Below are 7,418 nucleotides of genomic sequence, written 5' to 3' on the forward strand. Positions count from 1 at the left end.
GCCACCCCCACCAGCGAGAGCCCCAAATCGAATCATAAACAACACCAATATAACCGTGGCACGATGCCAATGCGTCTACCTCCAACCGATCCAATACCTAAGCCGGAAGGAACCCTAGCCGCTTGGGGTCCTACCACGATCGAGTACCTCTTTCAGTAGTTGTTAAGGGCTTAGGTCATAACTTAAAGGCCGTATCAACATCACTCAATCTTCTGAGTACTGCGAAGCTGAAAGCAATGGATAACTGCTGTTGTCTTTTTTTCCAAAAAAAAATGTAGCTCTGCATTTTCACGTAACAAAAATGGAGGCGCCTTCCTTGGTAAAATATTCCGGAGGTAAACAAGTCCCCGGTTCGGATCTCCGGGTGGGGACTACTAAGGAAGAGGTCACCAGAAAATTAAAAAATAACATTCTACGAGTAGGAGCGTGGAATGTTGAGTCTAAAAAAGGTCGGTAGGTTAGAAAATTTATAGAGTGTTCAAATTAGATGCATATTACAGAGTGAAAGTATAATTTTGGTATATTAATGTGTACCTAGGACATTGTACAGTACATACTGATTAAATACAACATTGAGTACTATATAAAGTACCTCATTCTACTATGCGTTACTGTATTGGTGTAATGGTTAAACAAATTCTAACACTAAATGTTAAGGAGTTAAATCTTAATCATACAACTTTTTTTAAACATTAATTCCGTTAGGAAATACATGGAATAAAATAGAATATAAAAGTGGTATTTTATATAAATTACATATTTTGTGTGTGTGTGTGTGTGTGTGTGTGTGTGTGTGTGTGTGTGTGTGTGTGTGTGTGTGTGTGTGTGTGAGAGGTTAAGATAGACATTTTTAATTAATTTCTATCTTGGAAAAGAATGGAAATATAAAACTGCTGGATCAAGTGAAAAATGAGGAGGTGCTTAGAAAGATTGTTGAGGCGATGCAATCCTACACACAATCAGAAGAGAAAAGAAAATTGGAAAATTTTTTTATTTTGAAGTAATAATAATAATAAGTGTTCTGCCGAAAGGCAGGTTTTCACATGGCCGCCCTCCATTCTGCTCGATTCTGTGCCATCCGTTTCATTTTATAGTAACTTCTTCCCTTTTTATATTGTCTACCGTTTTCATTCTTCTCCGACCTCTTGCTTTCCTCTCCGTTACAAATCCTTCCAATGCCGTCACCAACAGACAGTCACGTCTCAGCCAAAGTCCCAACCGACTGAATTTTCTTCTTTTTATTATTTCAATAATCGCCATCTCTTCTACTATTCTACGAAGCACCTCCTCATTCCGAACTCTCTCCGACCAGCCGATCTTTTCCATCCTCCTCCAAATCCACATTCCAAAGGCCTCCAGTCTTCTGTCCTCTCCCTTCCTAATAGTCCATGTCTCTGCCCCGTAAAGGGCTACACTCCACCCAAAACATTTCGCAAGTTTTTTCCTTAGTAACGACTTAATACTACTTACTACGACTTAATAACGACTTACATACGACGAATGAGTTTTAGTTTTTTCATTTTAAGAATAATATAAAAGTATTTTGAGTTTCTGAAGATGGATTTGGTATCCGAAAGTACTTGAACATATATAAAAAAAGTTTGTCGGTAAGTGGTTTTTATAAATTATTATTATTGTATAATCGTTTGACAAAATTATCGCAGTAACGAATCACAAATATGTTCAATCTGAGCACCTTTTTCCCGCGGCTAACATCAAAGCGATACGAGAGTTCGTCACGTGCTTTAACTGGCATATCTGGATTAACAAAAGCGACAGCGGCTTCTATCCTTACCTCAAACGGAGTAGATTAGCAGGTAGCGAAGCCAAATACGAGATAGCTTTTATAAAATCTTAAAGAAAAAGATTTCACGGGGTCAGATCGGGTAACTTAGAGGTCTTTGTCATCGGGTCTATGTATACTGATGCAGCGGTCGGAGAAAATATCATTCGACCGATCACGACTATCTTGTTGCCAAATTAAATTCTTCGGTCCATATTGCGGTCGAGGAAAAAGGTATGTACGGAGCATATCTAGATAAACAACTCCTGTTCTCTCAGCGAAAAAGAACGGTCCGGGCGAACTTGCCATCGGGATATGCCACGGAAAACATTTAATTTGGAGAATCCCTTTGGCATTGTAACACTTCACGGGGAATTTCTGACCTACACCTACGTACATTATGAGCGTTAACGTTTCCACTAAGATGAAATGACGCATTATTAAACACGTAACGATCAAGAAAGTCATCGTTTTATGCTACAACATTTCGAACGTGAAGTCGACACGCGTACTAGATAGGCCTCAGAGCCTGTAACAGCTGCAAACGGCGTGTAAGAGTTTCCTCGAAACATTATACAATATTATCACCGGCATTGCTGGTTCACGGCCGGCCTTCCAAACAGACGTTTTTTAGGACTACGTAGGAATAACTCCCTTATAAGTTCAATATTTTATTCAGACACCGTCGATCGTCCCTTTAAGAAACATCAGGTCATTTCAAACCGATTTTGCCATCGGCGAGTGTTATTATCATTCGAAGGATCACAATTAAACTTTCTACGTAACGCATGCTGAACGGTAACTACAGATTTACATTTAGCCGACTGCAAAGGACAGAAGGCTTTCTGTTCAGGAGCTATCGAGTGAAAAGATAGAGAGAGAATCAAACTTTTTTCAAAATATGTTATATTTCAGTTAAGATTATTAAAATTTATTTGTAAATTATTTTCCCCCTTTTCTAGTATTGTTACTCCAACATTCGTAGTTCACGCGTTTCGGAGTACCTCAATTCTCAAAACTACGTACTTTTAGCACTCTGTAGTGCTAAAAGTAGTAATCCAAAGTAGTACTAAAAGTAGTGACAAAACTGGAAAAGGCAGAAAATAACACTCAAATCAGTAGGTAATCAATTTACGGCCATGCGCGCAACTAAAACTGTCCTCCTTGCTCTTTGATTCTCGCTTTAAATCAACACAAACAGGTATAACAAATTACAAATCCAGAATTTTTAACCTATTCTAAATACACAGACAAAATAAGAAGAAAACTTATTTAAAATACCGATGCTTTTACATGACTAACAAAAAGGTTTTCTCGATTCGATTCACATGCTGGCCTGATTTTATTGATTTTTCTTTTATATTGTAGAGGAAATTTCCCAGATAACTTAGGTGAGTGTATTATGCGTATATACTTGTGTGTGTGTGTGTGTGTGTACACAACTTTTTTTTTAATCATACGTATATCCTATTTTTATACTCGTATAATGAGTGTACGAAAAAGAAATCCGGGGTTTCAAGAACGAATATAGTTTTACGTGGACAACAGTTAAGTTTTAATTTAATTTACACATTGTCTGTCATGTAGCTGCTGAATTAGACTGTTGCACGGACCAAGCTGTTATGAGCCCAGTAAGTGGCGCCACCGTAACCAGCCGGTGGCGAGAACAGTTTTCGGAAGTAGGATGCCTTTTGAAAGGACAGTCATTTGTAAAGGAAAAGCGTTTTGTAAAAAAAGTGCCAAAGACAGAGAGGCGAAGTCCAATACTTTCAGTTCGTAGTGTCAGTCCGTCAACTAAACATCCGTAAGCGCTGCGTACGGTATTTGCAAGGAATTGAAACTTCGAGCTTATAAACCGCAGCTACTTCGTGAAGTTAAACCTAACGATAAGCCACAAACAGTTCAATCTGTAACGACCTTGTTTTAGTTTATTTCTGTTGCGCATTTTATTTTTTGATGAAGGATCATTTCATATTCATCGAGTCGTGTGAATCACCATAAATTTCGAGCATGCGCTCAGAATATACATACAAATCTGTGAAATTCGCCCGCAACTGTCCGAAAGTGAATGTCTGGTACGGTATCATGCATAATCGAATTTTTGGGTCATTTTTCCACGACAGACCATTACGAGCATATTAAGAGAACTTTTTGTTTCAACAATCTGATAATTTGGAAGGCCTAATTTTCCAATAACATAGAACCTCTCCATATTAAGCAAAAAGTTTGCAGACTGCGCTCAACGACAAAATGAATCGACAAAAATCCGATCCCAGAAGATCGGATCTGAAGAGATGTTCTCATCGGTTGCAACCACGAAGTTCCGTTTTGACGGCAAGGTCTTTCTTTTTTCTTTTTTTTGATATACGTAAAATACATTGTACACCAAAAAAACTCAGTCGCTCGATTATCTGAGCCGAAGAATGACAGCAGCCGTGGAACCGTTTCCTGCATACTTGCTTGCCAGAGTGGATTATCGGGATAATCCACCTGGATTATCCCGACGTCTTCAGGGCTGTAAATGGTGCTCATGTTGAGTTACATTTAGAGGTTAAAAAAAATCTTTACTTTGTACTTTCATGTAATAAAATAGGTACATTTGTAATTAAATGTGATAAAGAAAAATTTAATTTAAAACCACGGGGTGGTTTTAACAGACAGCCGACAAATTTTATAAATATATATACAGCAAAAGGATAATGTCATTTGATATTCTAAGTATAGTCGCATGAAACTTCAAGAAAACAGTTATAAAATTTAGGCTAAATAAAACACAATCCCATATTCCAGACGTACTCAAGACTTTAATTTACTGTCAGTGATGAGCTCTCGACATTTTGTTGAGATTTTTTTTTCATCATAAAAAATGTCTTGTCTTGCATTTCTAGCTAACAGATTTTTTCTAATACAATGCTATATTTAATAGAGATATAAACTTCAAGAAAGAAAGAAAACGATTTTAAATTTGTTTTTTTCTTTAAATTTTAAAGTAATTTATTCCTTTTACGAATGTGTATTAGTAAATTTTAATCGTGTTTTGTAATCTCATGTTTTGTAAAAGTGTTACACTTTTCCCTTTGGATAACTACCCGGGTGGCAGATTGGGAAATATCAGATATAGTGAGAATTGTAACAATATATTATAAATAATTACCTCAGTATGTTAGGATTAACACAAAACTGATAATTTTAAATAAAATTTGGTTTTCACCCAGATCTCAATTTATTTCGTTATTAATAAAGTTTTGCAGAATTTTATTTATCAGTAAAATATATATATATATATATTTTTTGTTATTTTATATCAAACAAAATTATCTTCATTAATTATAAAATTCGAACAACAGTTGTTACTAGATTTGTATAAATAAAACTACAGTTAATATTATTATCACTTTAAAAATAATGGCAGTTAGACAAAGCAATAGTTCAACAATGTATTGATTAAGAATAACATAAACACTGTGTTCAAAAGTTTGACAGAAAGTAAACAAATACTGGTACCGGTTGTATTGTAAATTTACCGATAAATCTTCTTAAGACAGATTTCAATTTAACTAATAAACGTAACATAATTATGTAAATGATTACCTTTCAAACAAGTAAATAAAATACTGAAACCACATAAATATATTCTGAGAAGTAAACAGAACATAACTGGAAATCATTTGCTTACTGCACACACGTACTGAGTATATACAGTTTTTCCACAAATTATTCCGATCGGAACTAAACCTACACGTGTTAAATATGTTATGTTATTTGATCGATTAGAAAATGTTAAAAAATATTTTACGTACTTTGAGTATGACTTTAATCATCTTAACCGCGATTAAAGGAGAATGTTTGAAAAACACTACTTTCAAATCTGCATGCCCTTTTCAAAATATAGTTTTACTAACGTTTGATAATATTAATTTTAATAGTTCAAAGTGTAATAAAATAGTGAATAAAGCGCACTTTAAATATCCACCGAAAATAAACATATTAAATGCTAATGAGGTAATAACACTTAATATTAAAGTCATTTTGATAATGTCTAAGTTTAACTTTATATATTAATCAAAATATTTGTTTGTTTGAATTGATATTATTAAAAATTAAAAAAACCGCTTGACCGATTAAAATTTTTTCTTTCACTGTTTTCACAAATTATCCGGTTAACTACATTACTAGGATCGGTAGTAAAGCTTAAGAGTTACCTTTTTTTAGGTTTGTAAAATAAGTTACGGTTCACGTCTTCTTTTACAATGTCATTTACCTTGTAGCAATATTTTGAATCTTTAATTAAATCGCTTTCTGTAGAAAGTAGTATGATTTTCAGGAGTGAATTTGTACGGGCTGTACAAAATATAAGAGTTGACCCCAGTCATTGCGTCAAGCAACGTGAAAAAAGTAGCCATCGGCCACCTTCGTGTTTTCCGGCTTGATGAGTAGTCGGCGAATTTTTTGTCGACTGTCAACTCCACCTTTCGTGACATTATAATTCCACTATCTCTTATTTTCCGGTCGACGGGTGTGTAGAAGTCTTGTGGTGCATTGAAGATATCAGCACGACCGCTTTATTCCTATCCGAAACAAATAACAGCGTCATGTCTTCTGTGAACCCGTACAGACTTGACTTTGCCGCTCTTGCTTTGTTTGATAAAAACCGAAGGGGAATCTTCCTTTTATTTTTCTTCGTAGACCCCGCTTACGTAATACCTCTTTTTAACAATTCTGCGAATTAATCTACGGAAGTTAGATTTCGTCGGGTATTCTCAATAGGCGGGATCGATTGTAAAACGGACTGAGTAGGTATTGAAATTTTTTTTCCATTTCTCTCTTCCAAGGTAATCCCGTCACTATCATTTCAGGCGTATATGTAAACATTATATAGATAATTCGTCCTTGCATCTGTGAGGCGTTGCACTTTTATGCCAATTATGGCCGGCTTGCTCGGCATGTACATCCGAAATCGGCAACGCCCGAATGAAACCAACATTTCGTCTATGAAGACATAGGCAGCCATGAAATATAAACGTTTGCTATTTTCTATGAACGTAGAAAAAATATTGGAAATCGGTGCGTTTGGGTCTTGTATTTTCCTTTCTTCACAATCACTTTCTTTTTTTCTTTTTCCTGCTTAGCCTCCGGTAACTACCGTTTAGATAATACTTCAGAGGATGAATGAAGATGATATGTATGAGTATAAATGAAGTGTAGTCTTGTACATTCTCAGTTCGACCGTTCCTGAGATGTGTGGTTAATTGAAACCCAACCACCAAAGAAAACCGGTATCCATGATCTAGTATCCACGATCCGTGTAAAAATAACTGGTTTTATTAGGACTTGAACGCTGGAACTCTCGACTTCCAAATCAACTGATTTGGGTAGACGCGTTTACCACTAGACCAACCCGGTGGGTTTTCTTCACAATTACGGGGGTTATCAAACCGTAAACATGTCAAAATAAACAATAATCTTTGTTTTGACATGGTATATCTGAAAATGTTCTGTACAGTACCATCCGTTGCATATAAACTGTGAACCGACTCGTCTTCTGATTTGAACGCAGATGTGAAAATAAGGAAACCAAGCAATGCCTTTACTTCAATGATATTCAGGTCTTGAAACCGGTTCAATGTTTTCCTCG

Source organism: Lycorma delicatula, chromosome 5 (assembly GCF_047948215.1).
Source record: "Lycorma delicatula isolate Av1 chromosome 5, ASM4794821v1, whole genome shotgun sequence".
Lineage (NCBI taxonomy): Eukaryota > Metazoa > Arthropoda > Insecta > Hemiptera > Fulgoridae > Lycorma > Lycorma delicatula.